The sequence below is a fragment of the Suricata suricatta genome, chromosome 10 (genome assembly GCF_006229205.1).
Source record: "Suricata suricatta isolate VVHF042 chromosome 10, meerkat_22Aug2017_6uvM2_HiC, whole genome shotgun sequence".
NCBI lineage: Eukaryota > Metazoa > Chordata > Mammalia > Carnivora > Herpestidae > Suricata > Suricata suricatta.
In genome coordinates this window covers 16,821,042-16,841,842 of record NC_043709.1, presented here as the reverse complement: position 1 = coordinate 16,841,842, position 20,801 = coordinate 16,821,042, and positions in this window count along the sequence as shown.

Here is a 20,801-nt window from a genome sequence, read left to right as displayed (position 1 = left end):
GGCTATTGGAATCACAAGCAGGGTAAAGATTTTGAGAAAAAGTCACTCAGGCAGAGGAAGCAAATCATCTGGCAGCAGAACCAATGCCCAGAAAAGGAAAGGCCACACAGTTGGGGCAAACCTAACAAAGCCAGTAAAATTTTAGTGAGTAAAATGCAAGACGGGAGGCAGTCTGAGGAATTGGAAAGGTTCCACTCTGAAAGACTACATTTCAGTCAACGTACCCATGACATGGCTCGAGGTGCCGAAGAGGTTTCCATAAGAAACTGAAAACGGCTTCTTCATCTAGTTTGATACGTCCATATATTTCACTAAACGTAGCATCTGTAAGATTTAGAAATGATGAAAATCCCAGGTTAGTTTTCCTGCTCCAAAGAGTTGCCTAAAACAGGTAAAGGCCAATATATACCTTTTATTTATTTTTATTTTTTGTTACAGTTTTATTGAGGTATAATTGACATGCAATAAACCGCATCACCTGAGTTTCAACATCTTTGGATGCTTGTGAAACGATCACCGCAGTCAAGGTCATGAGTATGCACGTCACCTTGAAAATCTCCCTTATGGCTTGTGTGATGTGTTTCTCCCTGCTCCCCACCCATGTGCCCAGGCAAAGGCGTCCATCTGCTTTCTGCCCCTACAGATTCGTTTGCAGTTTCCAGAACTTCATAGAAAGCAGTCATGATGTATTCTTTTCCGTGTCTGCTGCTTTTTCTGGGACACAATGGAGTCACTCACACAGTTGCGTGTGTCTCAATGGCCAAACCTCTTTACCAAGTGGTTCCCCCACATTAGCGTGTGCCATGTGCAGACTGGGGGTTCTGGCTGCTCGGCCCGATCTTCGCAAATACTCGACACGATCAGACTTTTTAATTTTAGCCATTCCAGTGGTGGGTGGTGGGCGCTCACGGTGGTTTTGATTTGTATTTCCCGAGGGACTAGTAATAGGAGCATCTTCTCATGCATATTTTGCCATCTGTATCACTTCTTTGGTGGAGTAGCTGTTTAAATATTTTGCTCATTTTTTTATTAGATTGTTTATCTTCTTCTTTTTGAGTTGTAAGTACTCTTTCTATTCTAGATACAAGCCCTTCGTCAGCTCCGTGTTTTGCAACTATTTTCTGCCCAGCGGGGCTTGCATTTTGATTTCGCGGCTGTCTTTTGAAGAGCAACAATTAAAAACCTTTTTTGACGTTTATTCTTTTTTTGAGAGACAGAAACAGTGCGTGAGTGAAGGGGCAGAGAGAGAGGGAGGGAGACACAGAATCCAAAGCAGGCTCCAGGCTCCAAGCTGTCAGCACAGAACCTGACACAGGGCTTGAACTCCCGATCCACAAGATCATGACTTGAGCCAAAGTCAGACGCTTAACCAACTGAGCCACCCAGGCACCCAGAAGAGCAACAGTTTAAAATTCTGATGAAGCCCAATTTATTGATTTTTTTTCTTTTACAGTTCATATTTTTTGTGTTCTATTTAAGAAATCTTTGCTAAACCTAAGGTCACTAGGATTTTTTTCTAATGCTTTTGTCTAGACATTTAATATACTTCATGCGGCACTTTCATATCTGAAAACACATGGTCTGTGTTGGAGGAATTCTTTGCCATCTGTATGGACAGTGCCCCGTCCGTGGTTGACTCCGGGAACGGTTTTGCTTCTCTTATAAAACAGAAAACGTGGATATCTTTACAACATACTGATTTCTTTGTTGAGATCTGATGGTATCAGAAACTCTTGGTGATGAATTGAGAAAATGCTAGTTGATGATACAAAACTCCTTAACTTTATTAAACATAGGCAAAGGTATTCAAGATTATTTAATAATTGTGTGAAAACCTGAGGTGAGGAAGGACTTCTTTCCTCTTGGAGCTCTCACTTTTGAGATCCAGCCCCCAGGTAAGGAAGCGATTTGAAAAGAGAGAGAGGGAGACAGGGAGGGAGAGAGAGAAGGGCCCAACTTTCCTGCCATCCCTGCTGCGGTGCCAGATGTGAGAGCAAAGTCATTCTGGAAGTTCCAACCCCGGCCTCCATCTTCCTGAAGCCACGTGAGAGACGTCGAGTGAGACTGACAGAGATGACCCAGCCCGTCAGCCCTCAGAATCATGAGAGTTTATAAAATGGTTGACCGTGAAACGTGGGGATGGCTTAGCACCCAGTAATTAGATAATCAAGTACTCCAGAATAAAGTTCCCTCTGAAGCTGCCAGGGTTGAGACATCACCTTGTCGTGGAGCATGACATCTGCGCCCTCCCAGTCCTTGTTACTGCTGCTCTTGCCACAGAAGAGGAAGAGAAGTGACTCATCCGGTCTCCCTCCCTGTTCCTGGGCCCAGCCCAGCCCCCTCCACAGTCAGCCGGACCCACCTCCGCAGTGCTCAGAGCAGGGTGTCCGTGAGTCAGAGGTGTGGGTTCCTGCTCCCCCTTGTATTCCTGCCTTGGAATTATTTTTGCTGCCCCCATCACGCTTCTCTGCCTTGTCTCTAGAAAGAAGCCTGGCTCCCAGGTTTTGTGAGCAAAAAGCAGCTGTGCTGACTTGGTACAACGCAGATTCTCGGGCCATGGTGCTGCGGATTCTGCCTCAGCATGTCTAGGTTTGACTGGGGAGCGAGGGAAGTGTCACACAGCAGATGACTGTGGTGCAAGCCATCAGGGGTCACGAGCCTCTCCTGGCAGCCAAAGAGCATTTCTTGGTCACAGGTTGTTTTTGATGAATGAAAGCGTGACATGTGTGAGTGTGTATGAGCCTGAGTGTGCGGTGTGTGCGTGGGGGGCGTGTGTGTGTGTGACCATCAGCCTGTGAGCCTCTGAGTGAGCACGTACATGTGTGTGAACATGTGAGTGTGTGTGAGCATGTGAGTGTGAACATACCACTGTACACAAGTGTGGGGAAGTACTAGACCCAGAGATGGCACAGAGTTGGAGGTCTGTGGAGCGAGGGGCGAGCGGGGGGAAGGGTAGGAGTCTGGGAGGAGGAGAAGCACTTTGGTGTGGGGTGCCGTGAACTTGATGGCGGTCGTCGCTGGCGCTGGTGGCCGACAGCTGGCCTACTTTCCCTGCAAACACACGTGCCTCTGCTTTGGCCGAATCCAGAAGCCTCACGTTATAAAAAGGTGTCCTGTGTGGGTAATGGAAGAAGGGCAAAGAATGCCATCTGGACCTGGGAAGGGATCTGGGCTGGAGCTTGGCAGGTGGCTGGGCCCTCCTGAGGCGCCCCAACCCCGCTGCCAGCCGGCCCGTGGCCCGTGGCCACGTCCACAACAGGCCTGGGCAGTGGGAGATTTCACCTTGTTCAGTACCGCCCCTGCCCCCCATTAAGCCAAGTCCTGGCACTCGAGCTGGGAATTAGTGGGGATGTGCCTTTCAGAAACTCTCCACTGCCGTTTCAGAAAGTCACAGATATAATCATATTGGTAATAACACTCGCTAGCCGTTATTGGACATAGGTCTCCATTCCAGACACCACGCTAAGTGCTTCTGGGGCATTAGCTCATTTGATTTCAACCTGCATGATCACAGGCATCTTCTGGAATACTGATTCTGAAATTCACATTGAAAGCAAAGTGTAGGTATCCCTGCTTGAAACCAAACTTAAAAAAATTTTTTTAATGTTTATTTATTTATTTTTTGAGGGAGACAGAAATAGACAGAGACAGAGCAAGTCTGAGCGGTGGAGGGGCAGAGAGAGAGGGGGACACAGGATCTGAAGTAGGCTTCAGGCTCCAAGGTGTCAGCACAGAGCCCTATGTGGGGCCCGAACCCATGAACTGTGAGATCATGACCTGAGTCTAAGTTGGCTGCTTAACCAACTGAGCCACCCAGGTACCCCGAAACAAAACTTTCAAATAAAAATGTAGAGGCTCCTGGGTGGCTCAGTTGGTTGAGCCCCTGCCTTCGGATCAGGTCATGATCTCACAGCTCGTGAGTTCCAGCCCTGCATGGAGCTCTGTGCTGACAGCTCGGAGCCTGGAGCCTGCTTCCGATTCTGTGTCTCCCTCTTTCTGTCCCTCCCCCTCTCCCACTAATACACACACTCTCTCTCACTCTCAAAAATAAATAAACATTAAAAAAATGTAGAGGAAAACGCACAAACCATGAGTGTGCACCTCGGTTAGTTAGCACAGGTGAGCACACCTGTGAAGGCAGCTGCCACATGACGAAACAGGGCTTTGCCAGTTCCCTGGAACCTCCCTGCGATCCTGCTCACCGCGGAGCCCCGCCCACTTTCCAAGGGGAGTTTCCGTCCTGTCCTCTAACGCTGGGTTAGGGTGGCCTGTTTATAAACTCTGAATTAAAGCCCACAGTAGGTAGGGGTTTTTTTTTGTTTTTGGTGTCTGGTTTTTTTCCCTTCGGCATTTCGCTTGAGAGATTTAGGCACGTGGTCACATAGGGTGACGTGTCCTTCATTCTCTTCGCTGTAGGGTACTCCCTGTGTGACTCCACCACACTGTATTTAGCCATGCTGCTGGTGATAGATTTAAACTTTTTTTTTTTTCTGATTTGGGCTATTACAGATAATACTTAGGTAGCTCTAGTTTTTATTGCTTCATTTAAGCTAATGTTATTATACGTCCCTATTCAAGTCACCGTCTAAGGTGCTAGATTCAAATCCCAGATGGACTACTTCCTAGCTCTGGGAACTTTGGGAAAGTTCCTTGACCTCTCTGAGTGTCCTTTTTCTCCGGGAGTGGCAGTAACGCCAGCCCCATGTCAGTTTCCTCAACTCTCAAGTAGGAACGAATAAGATCTGTCTCCCAGGACTGTGGCGAGGGGTCAGCTAGGGCCCCTTCCCTGACTCCTCCGGGGACCGCGGTGAGATCAGAGAGGGTAATTTCTCTGATGAGCTCAGAACTGAACCAACAGTTCCCTGTCCCTGTGTTAATATTGGCAAAAAGAAAAAATAAATAGATAATGATTCCCAGACAATAAGACCGTAGCCAGCGGAAATCATTTGCTCGGCAAGGCTAACAGCTTGGTTGTGAAGACTCCCACACCTCGGCTAGCACCGAGCCAGCAGCCATTGCGCCGAGCTTCCCCACCCCCAGGCAGCTCCCAGCTTTGTAAGACTCACTTCAAAACCATCAGTGCCAGGGGCACCTGGGTGGCTCAGTCGGTTAAGCCTCCGACTTCGGCTCAGGTCAGATCTCACTTTCGTGGGTCTGAGCCCCGCATCAGGCTCTGTGCTGACAGCTAGCTCAGAGCCTGGAGCCTGCTTCTGATTCTGTGTCTCCTTCTCTCTCTGCCCCTCCCCCTCTCTTTCCCCCTCTCTTGCTCTGTCTCTCTGTATCAAAAATAAAAAATAAAAACATTAAAAAAGAAAAAAAAACCATCAGCGCCAGCCCCAAGCCCTGTGCCTTCCTCCAGGACACCCGCCGCCCCAGCTTTCGCTCGGATGTTGTTCCGGGGGTGCGCTCCCTCACTGCAGTTAGTCCCACAAACAGATTTGCTTGACCTGTGGGTTTTTCTGGTCTTTTGGGGGCTCAGGACTTAACCTTCCCCTATCTTCCATGCCCCCCCTTCTGTATCACCTCATTTGATCTTCCGAACGGCCCTAGAGAGTAGGTGTTATTTATCCCCATTTTACAGAGGAGGAAGCTGAGGTTCAAAGAGAGATCATGTAACTTGCTCAAGGCTACCCGGTTAGTAAGTAGGGGGTGTGAACTCAGACTGTGGCTGACTCTTAAGTTCTGCTTGACTTTGTGCTGAAGGCGAAGCAGATGGGAGCTGTTATTACCTAGAGTCACATGTCTAGCCATGGCCCATTGTGCCTCCTGATGGCTCAGAGGCCAGGGGGATGGGCCTGAAGCCCTGGGGTTGCCCCCCTCCAGGCCTTTGCCCTTGACCTCTACTTCCAGCACTATCACCTAGTGCTGTTCTAGACTCTCGGGTTCCATTCATTCTAGACTGCAGTGGTCTGCCCATCAAGGCTGATGGGTTGGTGGTGAAGGTTCTTCACTGTTGGCTCACACCAGGCCAAAAGCTCTCGTGCGCTTGTACATTCGCCCCGTCTCAAACGTGTGTTTATTTCAGGTTCGTACTTAACAGACAGTTGAAAGCCCTGGATTCAAGTTTTGGATACAGAACTTGCTGGCTCTGTGAACCTTGGGAAAATGACTCAGCCTCTCTGAGCCTCATTTTTCTCCGAAAGTCATAATGCCTAGTATACCTTAGTCGCCTAGTCAATTCACATGTCTTACCCGAGCACCTGCCGTGTGCCATGCACCATTCTGCAGTTAGCAGTGAACCGCACAAAGATCCCCATTGTGTTTGGTGCCTTTGCCCCTTTTGTGGGAGGTGCTCTTCCCCGACTACAGCCTCCTTCCTCTCCCCACCACCACCCCCACACTTCTGCCTAGTGAGTGCCTCCTCATTCTTTCTACACTCCTGTCGGATATTCCTTCCTCTGGGAAGCCTTCCTGGCCCCTGGCACAGCGCTGGCCCCTGTTCTCTGAAACAGTGGAGAGCTCCTGTCTCCCCATCACCCGGGCGCCTCCAGATCTCCTGCACCTGGTGTCCTCAGTGCCGATCACATAAAGTTTCAGCACAACTTTCGTTGTACGGGTGGCCAGATAAGCCAGTAGGATGGCCACCCGAGGCGTATCTGCTGAGTTATCAGCAGTCTGAGGACGTCGGTGCTGCCCCAGAAAGCAGACTTATGTTAGGCAGTTTGCAGGGTTATTCGGGAGGCTTAGTTTACAGGGATACTTGGGAAGCTTAAAGAAAACGTATGTGAAGTGCTAGGCACCTAATAATAACAGCTACATTGGCTGCTTACTACACATCCAGCTTAAAATGTATTTTGCATATTTAACTCATCTCATCGTCTCGGCAGTCTTGAGGGAGCGGCTGTCATTATCCTCAATTTACAGAGAAGGAGACCAAGGCACCGGGGGCTTGGGGAATTCGCCTGAGTCTGCGCTGACACAGTCCACCGCAGCAGAGCTGGGAAAGAGACTCTGCCCTCGACCTTGACAGCCACGGGCCACGCTGCCCAGGGTGCTGCCACCGGGAGACTCAGCTCAACAATGTCCACGGGCGTGTTAGCACAAGCTACGGAGCCTGGCAGATTCTTCTCTTCACCTGTTCTCTCAGGGCCAGGGCGTGGCTTCAGGCAGTAAAATAGGAGCCTGAGACTGTCTTCTCTCTTTTTAAATTTATTTTTATTTTTAAAAAATGTCTTTAATGTTTATTTTTGAGAGAGAGAGAGAGAGCGAGCAAGTGAGCACAAGTTGGGGAGGGGCAGAGAGAGAGGGAGACACAGAATTGGAAGCAGGTTCCAGCCTCTGAGCTGTCAGCACAGAGCCCAACGCGGGGCTCAAACTCACAAACTGCAAGATCATGAGCTGAACCAAAGTCAGATGCTTAACCAACTGAGCCACCCAGGCGCCCCTGTCTCTCTCTCTTGATGAGACAGAAACATGAATTCGTGTCTCCCTGATGCGGCAGAAAACAGCTCCCCAAAGACAGCAGCAGCTTGTCTGTGTGGGAAGCTCAGGCAGTATTGATGGCAACTGAATTGATAAATTCATTCATTTATGTAACAAATATTTATTGAGCATCTACTCTACACAAGTGTGGATGACTAACTCGAAACCAGTCAGTTTGAAACCCTTGTCCTGATGAAGTGTGTGTTCCTGTGTTTGGAGGAACCAACCCAAACTAAAACAAAACAGAACAAGTGAAAGAGGTTTCCAGATTTATGCGTGCTTTGTAGAAAATCGCACAGTTGTGTGATTGCGGCTGCCCGGTGGGGAAATCTACTTGACAAAGGGCGGGCAGGGAAGGCCCCAGTTAGGAACTGACATTGCAGCTGTGACTGGCTGCGTGCACATCTGGGGGACCTCATCCCAGGGGGGCGGAGCAGCAAGCCAAAGGCAGGAACAAGTTTGTTATGTCCAACAGCATTTGAAAAGGCCAGGGAGTTCAAGCTCAAGCTCAAGGAAATGAGGTCAAGTATCGGGCAGGGGCTCAATCACAGAGGTGTCACCCGCCATATATGGCAGGAACTGCTAACCACCCCGGGCCCCCAGTATGCAGCCCGTTCTTCCACAGCAATGAAAGCTCCCACATTTTTAAAAATGCTTTTTATTTATTTTTGAGAGACAGAGAGAGACAGTGCGAGCAGGGGAGGGTCAGAGAGAGAGGGAGACAAAGTATCTGAAGACAGACTCCAGGCTCTGAGCTGCTGTCAGCACAGAGCCCTACGTGGAGCCTGAACCCACAAACCGAGAGATCATGACCCGAGCTGAAGCTGGACGCTTAACTGACTGAGCCACCCGGGTGCCCTGAAACCTCCCACACTCAGCTGGGCATGGGGCTATCTTAAAAAAGACTGCCTCTCCCAGCCTCTCTTGAAGTCAGGAACAGTCATGTGACTGAAAGATCTGCCAATGAGAGTTAGCAAAATTACCTTCCTGAAAAGATAGCCGGTGTGTGCCCTTTGCACCAGCTAGTTTGCTGTGTGGATCCCTGATGCAACGGCTGGCAACCTAGCTGCCAGATTGTACCAGGAGGAGGTAGCCCATGCCCAGGGATGGTGGGGCAGTGACGTAAGGAGCTTGTGTCCCTGAGGACTTCATGAGTGGAGCCTTGGTAGCAAGTCTAGACCACCTACCTCCCTTCTCCACATACAGGAGGAAGAAATGAACAAAACAAAATTTTCTGTGGTTTAAGCTGTGCTGCTTTGGGGGTCTCTCTTCAGCTGAACCAAAGCTGCCTGTGCTATGGATATCCATTGTAAAGATTACAGGTGACGCCTATGTTTTTGGCCTGAGTAATTGGGTAGATGTTGCCATTTAAGGAGATGGGCAAGTCTAGGGAACCAGCCAACCAACCAACCAACCAACGAGATTGGGTGCAATTCAAGAGTTCTCTTTTGTCTATGTCCAAACTGAGATACATATTATACATCCAATTATACATCCAAGAGGGGCTATAGACAACCAAGCTGCTGCATATTTCGAGTTAAAGCTCAGGGGTTGGGCAGGAGACAGGGCTGAAGGCATGCATTTGGAAAGCATCCTAATGGGGTTGTGACTTCTCCAGAGGCACACGGAGTCAGCATTCAATCTGCCAAAGGGGTGATGACTTTGCCTTTGTTGTTATTGGGAAGCTTCACTTTATACTATAGATTCTCGGATAAAAGTGAATTTTGATGGGGTGCCTGGGTGGCTCAGTTGGTTAGGCATTGACTTCAGCTCAGGTCATGATCTTGAAGTTTGTGAGTTCAAGCCCCGTGTCGGGCTCTGACAGCACAGAGCCTGGATCTTGCTTCAAATTCTGTGTCTCCCTCTCTCTCTCTGCCCCTCCTCTGCTCACACTCTGTCCTTCTCTCTCAAAAATAAATAAATAAATAAATAAATAACATAACATAATTTTGGTACATCAAATTCCATTATACATGTACTAGACAAACTTGCAATTGCAAAAAGTCCTTTGCAAATTATTTCTGGAAGGCCAAGTTTCTATCACTTTTTCTTCTTTTACCTGATCTGTTTATCCAAATTCTGGTATTTTGGTTTTTCTTCAAGCATTTCCTTCTTACATCTTCTTTCCTAAAGTAAGAAAGAAGAACTTAAAACTTTATTCTAAAAAAGAAAAATAATGGGGTGCCTGGGTGGCTCAGTTGTTTGGGCATCAGACTCTAGATTTCGGCTCAGGTCATGATCCCAGAGCCATGGATCAAGCCCTGTGTTGGGCTCCACTCAGCATGGAGCCTGCTTAAGATTCTCTCTCTCTCTCTCTCTCTCTCTCTCTCTCTCTCCCCCCCTCTCTCTCTCTCTCTTTCTCTCTCTCTCTCTCTCGCTCTTCCCCTCAGCCCTGCTTCCCCACTCCCCTGCTTGCACGCTCTCTTTCTCTAAAATTAAAAAAAAATTAAATTAAAAAGGAAGATAAAAGGGAGAGGGTTACAGAAGGATTCATACAATCTAGGAAACATGTCATTTTAGCGATGGAAAAGAACTTTCTGGTCCAGACATCAGCCTGGAGGGAGTTCCATGTGAGAAATCATAGCCCGTTGGGGCTGGCAGGGTCTCCTGAGGTCTAGTGGGCCAAGGTTTCCCAGGCACTGACTTATGGAACGGCATTGGGTTTCAGGGAATTTTTTCCCACTTACAAAATTTTCAGCGCTGAAGGTATTTACTTTTGACTCACCTAGACACAAATGGACAAACACAAACTTTACTTTCCATGGTCAGGCCAAAACTGGGAATTCTTTTTAGTAATTAAAATTTTTTAAATGTTTATTTTTGAGAGAGAGAGAGCGAGCAAAAGCAGGGGGAGGGGCAGAGAGAGAGACAGACACAGAATCTGAAGAGGGTCCAGGCTCCAAGCTGTCAGCACAGAGCCCGACTCGGGGCTCAAACCCACCAGCAGTGAGATCATGTCCGGAGCTGAGGTCAGACGCTTAACCAACTGAGTCACCCTGGGCTCCCAAACCTGGGAGTTTTTAATGAATCCTTGTATAAGTATAATTTCCTTATGAGGATTTATGAGGTTTTGTTAAGGATAATGAATTTAAAAGGAAGCTTAATAAAAAAAATCCTAACTCTACTGGGGAATATAATATATGTGCTATGGACTGAATGATTAGGTCCCCCAAATTCTTATGTTGAAACCCTAAGCCCCAACATGGCATTTGGAGGTGGGACCTTTGGGAGGTAACCAGGTCACGAAGGTGGGGCCCCCTTGATAGGATTAGTGTCCCTCTAAGAAGACACCAGAGGCAGCTTGCTTCCCATCTCTGCTGCCTGCCGTGTGTGGATACAGCAAGTGGGTAGCCGTCTACACCCAGGAGGTAGGCCCTCATTCCCTCCAGACCAGCCTCCAGAACTGTGAGAAACAATTTGCTGTGTAAGCCAGCCAGGCCAACTCGGTGTTTTTGTAATGGTGGCCTGAACTAGTACAATATGCTTGGCACATATGTGTCTGGGCTGAGACGCAGACACACTCATAGGCGATTGTGCAAGTTTACTGAGCAGGGATGGAGAAACCAGATGTCCTATCAGTCCAACTCTCCTTTGACTGATAAGGAAACTGAGGCCACCAAGCATATACATATGTTAAACAAATAAATATGTTAATGTGTGTGTGTGTGTATTTGGAAGAGACAGGGCTGGTGTTGAGAGAGGCTGGGTGTGAGCATAGGGTCGGTGCTGGGAAGCTGCAGGAGCTGGGAAATGTTGGGGGGCATGGGCAGGTATGGGGGGGCATCAGGTTGTCAGGGGATTGCGGAGTCCCCTGCTGAGTAGCTAGGAGAGATGACACAGGGGTCCGGTGAGGATGGGGGCGGTTTCCAATAACAATAACATGGCCTTGAGTGCCCCTAAATGTACAGAGGAAATGGAATGAATGGTAAGAAGTGGAGAAATCAAAATCTGGTTCAATAAATAATTGATACAATCTCTTGAAGTGATGGGTGGCTCAACATTAAATGCTCAGTCTTTCAGATTCCACCGCACCCCTGCTTCTCTGTAAGATGTTGGAGGGGTGTATGGAGGAGAGACACGTGGAGGCAGCAGAAAAGGGCCTGGGTCAGGGGTCCCCACCAACTTGGAAGATTCCCTGGGGGGGACCCACAGGATTCATCATGTAATTATCTTCACGGTGGTGATTTATGACACAGGGAAGGGTGAGGGCACACAGGGCAGAGGCTGGAGGAAACTGGGTGAAAGTTTCAAGACTCCTCTCCCAGTGCTCACACAGGGAGGCACTTAATTCGTTTATCAACCAGTTGTGACAACACGCGTGAAGCGTTGACTACCAGGAAAGACTGACCGAGCCTGGGAGGCCAGGGATGTTGCTGGCGGCCAGTCCCGCAGGCAGTCTGCACCTAGCATGTACCAAACTCCCAGACGTCCAGAGGAAGGGAGGCGTTCAGGATAAACCACATGGTCTGCACTGAGGTTTGGGGCGTAGTGAGCCACTCTTGTCTGTTCTTGGAATGGTGAGAGCTCTGCCCAAATCCAAGTTCCCAGGGGTCAGCCAACCTTGTAGACGGTCCCAAGATGGCTGTTACCTCTTTTCTGCAAGGGGCGTTGGATCCACTTGCATCTTCTCCATAGCTGGATGCGGGGATCGCTGCATCACTGCCAGTGCTAGGATCCGCTGGATGCCATTTGCTTTCTGAAGCCACGCATCTCCTGAGCTGGCCACAGGAAGCTCAGGTAGCGCGGCAGGCCACCTACCCAGCCAGACGCAGCCTTCCACCAATGCCGTCATCCTGTGCTGGAGGGTGGCCTCAGGGGAAAGGATGGCGTGACCCTTCTCCAGCTCAGTATCCTATATGCCTGTTGGGTCTGATCATCCATCCATGGCTTGCTTCCCAGGTGGGAGGGGGTGGGCGGTGCCAGCCCCTGCCATTTGAGCTGCTTTCTCTGCCTTCTTTTCTGTTCTCCTTCCCACAGGCCACTGAGCCAGGAACAGGTGGCTTCCCATGTCTTCAAAGCCACAACATCGTGCCCAGAATAAACTCGGGCATCTGGGCAGCTGGGCCTGGCTGCTGTTAATGTGTTCATGAGAGCTAGAGAAATATAGAAAGTCCTTTTCTCTCTTGGCAAATCTTGGCTTCCAATATGCTGCTTCAAGATTCAGAGCTGACGAATTACCTTTTTGATCTAAATGGGACCTTTCCTTCCTGGGGAGAGAAACCTCATGACCTATGCTTGGCACCAATGGCTCATAGCGGGGTGAGATCGAATACCCCCACGTTTCATTCCAGAGATGACAATTTACATCTGTATGGTGCTTTACAGTGTAAATGTGCTCTTGCGAGCATGTCACAGTAACTCAGTGATTGAGGCGAGCATATTCATTGTACAGATCAAAAAGACAGAGGCTGAAAGAGGGTTGGTTAATGGTAGAGCTTGGACTTGAACTTCTGTCTTTAAACCTTGATGTTCAATAGACTTCTTACTATATGATATTCATTGTTAGCAATAAATCTTTATTAACCTTCGTATTCTCTGGACAGATGAAGATGGGGTTAAAATAATATTTTCTTTCTCATCCAGTTGGATGGGCTGAATCATGGCTGATTAATAACCCAAAGATGTCCACAGCTTAATCTATGGAACCTGTAGATATGTTACCTTATACGGCAAAAAGAAAGTTGCAGACATGACTAAGTCAGGGATTTTGAGACAGGGAGATGATTCTGATTATCTGGGTGCACCCTATGTAACCACAGGGGTCTTAATTTTTTTAATGTTTATTTATTTTTTGAGAGATAGAGAGAGACAGAGTAGAAGCAAGGAGAGAGGAGGAGACACAGGATTCAAAGCTGGCCCCAGGCTCTGAGCTGTCAGCACAGAGCCCCAGAACCTGAGGTGGGGCTGGAACCCACGAACTGTGAGATCATGACCTGAACTGAAGTCGGAGGTTTAACTGACTGAGCCACCCGAGCGCCCCCGTAATCACAGGAGTCTTGATAAGAAGCGGGCAGGAGGATGTCAGACACATGGAGAGACAGAGACTGGAAGATGCTATGTTATGACCTTGAAAATGGAGGATGGGACCACCAGCTAAGGAATGCAGGTGGCCTTCAGAGGAAGCAAAAAAAGACAAGGAAATAGATTCTTCCTAGAGCCTCTCGAGGTGATGCAGGCCTGCTAACAACCTTGAGTCCAGCCTGCTAAGATTGACTTTGGGCTTCTGACCTCCAAAGCTGTAAGATGATAAATTTCTGTCATTTTAAGTCACTATGACTATGTAATTTGTTACAGAAGGAATAGCCAATGAACGTATTCAGTGTCCCTTCTTGTAGAAGAATCCATCTCGGTCTCTTGGGGAACCCCACTGCCCATTGTCTTCTGGTGGGGCTGATCCCACTTCTGGCTCCATGATAGAGCGGGTTCCTCAGGCGTGGCCAGTGAGATCACCACATTCTCTGTCCCTGGTGAGGGCTGGGCAGGTGGTCACCGCGGGGTGTGCTGGGGTGAAGCCTGAGGCTCCCACTGGGACTGTCAGGAAGGAGGCGTGTGCTTCCCCCAGTGAACAAGGAGCTGCCAAGGTAAGGCTGGAGCGGATGGTAGCCACCCGAGAATGAAAACACACAGGGCGGCCGAGCAGAGGGCTGGGAAGAGTCATTGCCCTTAAGGCATGGCTTGAAACCTTGAGTCTAGTCATGCCTGAAGCCAGCTTTGCCCCTCGGGGACTCCAATGACAGGCTCTACTAAAGCCCCTTTTTGTTCATGCTAGTTGGGGGTCGGATTTCTGAGCTCAGGGGTTCCTGAATGATATGGTTGCTTGGTGAGGAGTCCCCTAAGCGGTATTATTTGATGACTGATTTGGTTGAAGTCTGACGCTATTGGCATTATGTAGCACTACTCAAGAGGAGGCATGTTCTTGTCCAAACGGCACTGACTATGTGATTAAAACCAAGGAGAAGATAGGAGTCCTTTCACATAACATATCTTGACACTTGTCTGTTGGTACATTGCTTTTCTGAGGTTTTACTGCACACGGCTATTGAGAGCCAGAGAAGGGGAATGACGTGCTTCTTTTTTTTTTTTAAATTTTTCTTTAATGTTTTATTTATTTTTGAGACCGAGAGAGACAGAGCATGAGCGGGGAAGGGCAGAGAGAGAGAGGAAGACACAGAATCTGAAGCAGGCTCCAGGCTCTGAGCTAACTGTCAGCACAGAGCCTGAAGTAGGGCTGGAACCCACGAACATGAGATCATGACCTGAACTGAAGTCAGGGGCTTAACTGACTGAGCCACCCAGGCGTCCTGGGAATGACGTGCTTCCAGCCAGGTGGTCAGCTGGCGGCCGAGTTGGGATCAGAACTCCCGCCTCTGACTCCTGGTGCCACGTGCTCTCTGAAGCCCGCTTCCTCAAAGGCTCCCTGGTGAGTGCCTGTCTCTTCCACTTTCGTGGCTCTGAAAACTCACACCCCGCTGTGTGCAATTAGTCCTTGCTGCTCTCCCTTGATGATTAGTACTCTCGATTTTTTTTCTGAGCCCTGCGTTTATCATGATCATAATGAGATTATTTAACATCTTGAATATTAACAGTTTGACTCCACAGAGTGAGGTTTGTGTTCCAAGGTTATCATTGTTTGCCAGCTCTCATCATTCAACCTGCCTTTAAAAAAAAAAGTTTTAATGTTTATTTATTTTTGAGAAAGAGAGAGAGAATGTGAGAGCGAGAGTGAGCATGAGTGGGGGAAGGGCAGAGAGAGGGAGACACAGAATCTGAAGCAGGCTCCAGGCTCTGAGCTGTCAGCACAGAGCCTGATGTGGGGCTTGAACCCATGAACTGCGAGATCATGACCTGGTCTAAAATCCGATGCTTAACAGACTGAGCCATCCAGGTGCCCTTCAACCTGCTCTTTTTTGAGAAACCTCACTTTGAGGGCAAGATACTCCCCCCGCCCCATACGTACACACACTCCTCGTAGAGCTCATGTTTCAAAGGATCTCCATTTGAGAGGCACTTGGATGCCTCAGTTAAGTGTCCAACTCTTAAAAAAAAAAAATTATGGGGCATGTGGGTGGCTCAGTAGGTTAAGCATCCAGCTTCAGCTCAGGTCACGATCTTGTGGTTTGTGAGTTCGAACCCCACGTCAGGCTCTGTGCTGACAGCTCAGAGCCTGAAGCCTGCTAGATTCTGTGTCTCCTTCTCTCTCTGTCCCTCCCCTGCTCATGCTCTGTCTCTCTGTCTCTCAAAAATGCATAAACAGTAAAAATATTTAAAAACCTTTTTATTAAAAAAACATTTTTTAGAGTTTATTTTTTAGAGAGAGAGAGCGAGCATGAGTTGAGGAGGAGCAGAGAGAGAGGGAGACACAGGATCCCAAGAAGGCTCCAGGCTCTGAGCTGTCAGCACAGAGCCTGATGTGGGGCTTGAACCCACAAACTATGAGATCATGACCTGAGCTGAAGTTGGCTGCTTAACTGACTGAGCCACCCAGGCGCCCCAAGTGTCCAACTCTTGATATTAGCTCAGGTACTCATCTTGTGGTTGTGAGATCAAGCCCCACAGTGGGCTCTGCACTGACGGCACAGAGCCTGCTTGGGATTCTCTCTCTGTCTCTCTCTGTTTCTCTTTCCCTCCCTTTCTTCACCCCACTCTTTCACTCTCAAATAAATAGATGTTTAAAAAAAAAGGATCTCCATTTGAATTCCTCTTATTGGTGGCCCTAGTCTAACACATCATGTGTCTAACACAGATGAACCCAGTTCATCTCATGATCCTAGAGTCTCTCCAGATTCAGGACAAGAAGGATCTTAAAGCATACTTGTCCAATCGTTGTATTTTTCCTTCAATTATAATTTTTTCCTATTCGTTAAAGATGGCCTTTTAAAATGAAGCCTTTGCAGGGGTACCCGGGTGGCTCAGTCGGTTAAGCATCCGACTTCAGCTCAGCTCGTGATTTCGCAGTTCGTGAAGTCTGAGCCCTGAGTCAGGCTCTGTGCTGTCAGCGCAGCCTGTTTTGGATTCTGGGTCCCCTTCTCTGTCTCTGCCCCTCCCCTCACCTCTTGAAATTAAACATTAAAAAATAAATAAAATGAAGACTTTATTTTTTTAGAGCCATTTAAAGTTCACAGCAAAACTGAGGGGGAGGTACAGAGATTTCCCATGCACCCCTGCCGTCACACAGACACATGGCCTCCCCGTGACCCACATTCCCCCGCGGAGCGACACATTTACTACAACTGATGAAGCCGCAAGTGCCGCATTATAATCACCCAAATCCACAGTTTGCATTCGGGTCCCTCTTGGTGGTGTGCACCCCATGGGTTTGGACAAACGTATAAGGACACATAACCAGCTTTACGGGATCACACTGAGCGTCTTCACTGCCCTAAACACCCTCCGCGCTCTGCCTGTTCATCCCAGCCTGCTTGCTGAGCCTTGGCAACCACTGATCATTTTACTGCCTCCATCGGTTTGCCTTTTCCAGAATGGCATGTAGTTGGAGTCATATAGCCTGTAGCTTTTTCAGATTGGCTTCTTTCACATAGAAATATGCATTATTCTTTGCGTTTTCCAGTTGGAAAAGGGAGGCTAGAAAGTCAAAGTATGTGTCAATCAGAGTTCTCAGCTGAATGCAGCTACTCTGCTGTGTTCAGAAGCAGGCGGCCCTGCTGGCACCCTCGTGTTGAGCTATTGGACTCCAAAAACTGTGAGGGAATTAAACGCTGTGGTCTTAAGCCACCAAGTTTGTGGTCATTGGTTTTGGGTGCCACAGAAAATGAATACACCGTCACTTGGCACCACTCCAAGGTTCACGTGGATGAATGTGGGACCAAATCCTGTGAACTCATGGCTCCTCTAAAGAGCTAGACCTCTGTGGTTGTGCCCTTGACCCTCAGCACTTACATCTGCTGGGTAGAGCAAGGTCACCTGCTGTATTTTAGCTGCAAGGCATGCTGGGAGCAGAGCATCTGTTCTGGCTCTTATCTGAAGTGGGAGGGATTTGCAATGTGGAATGCTCAAAGATGCCGAATGGCTGTAAATGTGACAGGAATCTTCTCCAAACGGACTCCCCCACAGACACTGTATTACTAGTCCACTTGGGCTGCTCTAACAAACAGACTCAGTGGCCTAAATAATACAATAGACATTTATTTTCCCACAGTTCTGGAGACCGGAAGTCCACGACTGGGGTTCTTGCAGGGTTGCTTTATAGGAGGTCTCTCACCTTGGCTCGTAGACGGCAGCCCTCTCTTGGTGTCCTCGCAGGGCTTGTCTTCCGTGAGTGTGCAGAGAGAATGAGCTCTGGGGTGTCCCTCTTCTTATAAGGACGCCAGTCCTATTAGATTAAGGCTACACCTTTATGATTTTTTTCAAGTTTTTATTTATATATTTATTTTTTTAAGTAATCTCTTCACCCAATATGGGGCTTGAACTCACAACCTCAAGATCAAGAGTTTCATGCTTCTCTCACTGAGCCAGCTGAGTGCCCCCCCTTATACTTTCATTTAACCTTAATAACCACTCCCCCTTTTTTTTTTGAGACAGAGAGAGAGTGTGTGTGCACAAGCAGAGGAGGGGCAGAGACGGAGGGAGAGAGAATCTTAAGCAGGCTCCATGCCCAGTACAGAGCCCAACTTGGGGCTCCATCCCATGACCCTGGGATCATGACCTGAGCCAAAATCAAGAGTCAGACACTTAACTGACTGAGCCACCCAGGTGTCCCCTTTAATAACCTTTTAAAGGCCTTATGTCCAAACATAGGCACATTGGGCATTATGTTCCTACGTACGAATTTTGGAGGACACGACCCGTCCACAGCAGTTACAAGGTGGTGAGAGGTGAGCTGGGACTTGTGCACGCACGTGACTCCGAATCCACCTCCTACCTCAGCTCCCATCAGATTTGGGCATGCAGTGACAGTGTATCTAGAAAACCAAGGATGACTGGCTTTTGGCACCGTTTTACCTTAATGCCTGGCAGGAAGGGGGGCACAGGTCAACTCCCTTATGGCATTGGTAGCACAGCCACCTCCATCCATACTTTGGAATCTGTGTGTTCAGAGTTCTTAGTGGCAAACAACAGAAACCAACCATGACTTGGGTGGAGAAGGACTTTATTCAAAGATTGATGGGTAACTCAGATAGATGCTAAGAGGGCTGGGAAACAGCTAAAAAATCACAGCAGGCAGAAGGTAGCCCAGATACCAGTACATAGACCCCCAGAGCGGCCACCACCGCCACCACCGAAGGATCTTGCTGTGCCATCACTGAAACAGCTCTGCCGCTGCCCCTACTTTTCTGTCTCAGACGTTCCTGGTTCAACAGTGGGTGCCTCTGGTTGGTCAGACTTAGATCTGTGTAGTCCTCACGGCAAATCTAAAAATATGTATTATTGTTCCCATTTTACAGATGAAGAAACTAAGGCTCAAAGAAGTTATGTGACTTGTCAATGGCAGGCTTAGGTCTGCCTGACTCCAAAGCCCACTCACTCTCCCGGTAACCACACTTGGTGCCTCAGCCCCGTTGCTGGATGAAGGGACACGTGTACTTCCAAAGGGGTCATTCCAGTTGCTTCTACCAGAAATTATACCACCCTTCCCAGGATCAAGGGAAATGTATGGTTTATCACAAGCCATTGCTAATTTGATGGACCAGAAGGGTGACCTCTTATTTTGGTTTGCTTCTCTTTATAATTATGGAGGCTGAACATTTCCCTATATTCTATTATCCACTTATATTTCCTTTTTGTATGTGTGAAAAATCCCATCCATGTTCTTTGTTCATGTGTCTGTTAGGGTCTCGGTGGTGTTTTCTGTTGTTCACATGACCTCTTTACATAGAGCAACAAGGTTTAACTCTTTCTCCTCTTTGTTTTCCCCATTGAATATTTTCACCGTATTTTAATTTCCTGTTGAATTTTGTTCATTTTCCTTTGACAAGAAGTAGTTTTGCACTTCAGGGCTAACTACTTAACAATAGTTCTTCAGGCTGGCCACAGAACACGAGGGAGTGTTCCAGGGGGAGACCTGTCTGACACCGAATACTTAGAGAATTCCTCTTTTCCACACCCTGCCACCTCTCAGCGCTTTGGGGTCAACAGGCTTATAAGGAGTCCTTTCATCTCCAGAGAGAGGGTCATCAAACACTCCTGAGAGGCATAGTTTTTCACTCCACCCTAGGGCAAAAAAAAAAGACAAAGGTGAATACTGTTTGCTGCAATGTTTGCACAGACTCATCTTATCCTTCCATCTAAATGGCTATGCTCTGGGCAGGCAGAGAGGAGAGGCAGGCGGGGAGAAAGCTAATACCCAGGCTTAACAGGAGGTTTGACCTGCAGGAAGGGTGACCTCTGAGGAGCACGTCTGTGAGCGCAAAGGCCTGGTGAAGGCCTGAAAACTCCCTACTGCCCATCACGCCGTGGCTTGGCCGCCAGCCTCCCTTAAGGGTCGATCCTGATAAGGCACGATCATGATAGATCATGATAGGGCGTCTAGAAGGGGCGCCGTGCGATGTCCGTGGAACATAGGGACGTGGGTGACACTTTGCAGTGTGGGTTTGGTGCCATGTAGTGTAGTACTTACCAGCTGTGCAAATGTGAGCAAGTCCTTTAACCTTTCTTTAAAGATTTTTCTAAATGTTTATTTATTTTTAAGAGAGAGAGACAGACAGAGCGCTAGCAGGGGAGGGGCAGAGAGTGAGGGAGACACAGAATCCGAATCACGCTTGAGGCTCTGAGCTATCAGCATAGAGCCCAACGTGGGGCTCGAACTCATGAACCCTGAGATCATGACCTGAGCTGAGGTTGGAGGCTTAACTGACTGAGCCACCCAGGCGCCCTATCCTTTCTAAGGCTCAGTTCTGTCACCTATGTGATGGGACACTCATGCTGGCCTCCTGTGATTGGTACGAGGATTAGGGGTGCTGCATATAATATGTGTAGCAGAGTCCTGCCGGCCTGTGGTAAATACCCAATGGAAGCCCATTCTAATGCATCAGGAAATTAGTTGGCAAGTACTTGCGGGTCATCTTCTGTGCCCAACATAGCATCAGGTCAGTGGCAACTGGTCCCCAAAATCAACCTTCATGAGCTTACAAGGTGTGGCCAAGGAGCTAGGGCACAGCGCATCACGACTCTGCAGCTGTAGACAGTGTAGACGTACTGAACTGTAGAGGAAGGGATCTACACCTTACAAGCAGGAAGCCACCTGTGTAGGCTGCAGATTTAGGGAAATCCATCGAGCAAGTAGGGGCTTGAGTTGGGTTTTGACAATTTAAGAAATATATTCTCTTTTTATTAGGACATTTATTTCCTCTGAATGAAAGTAGTTATGTTTTTCCTTTTTTTAAATTTTAATTTTAGAGAGAGAGAGCACGCAGGGGAGAGGA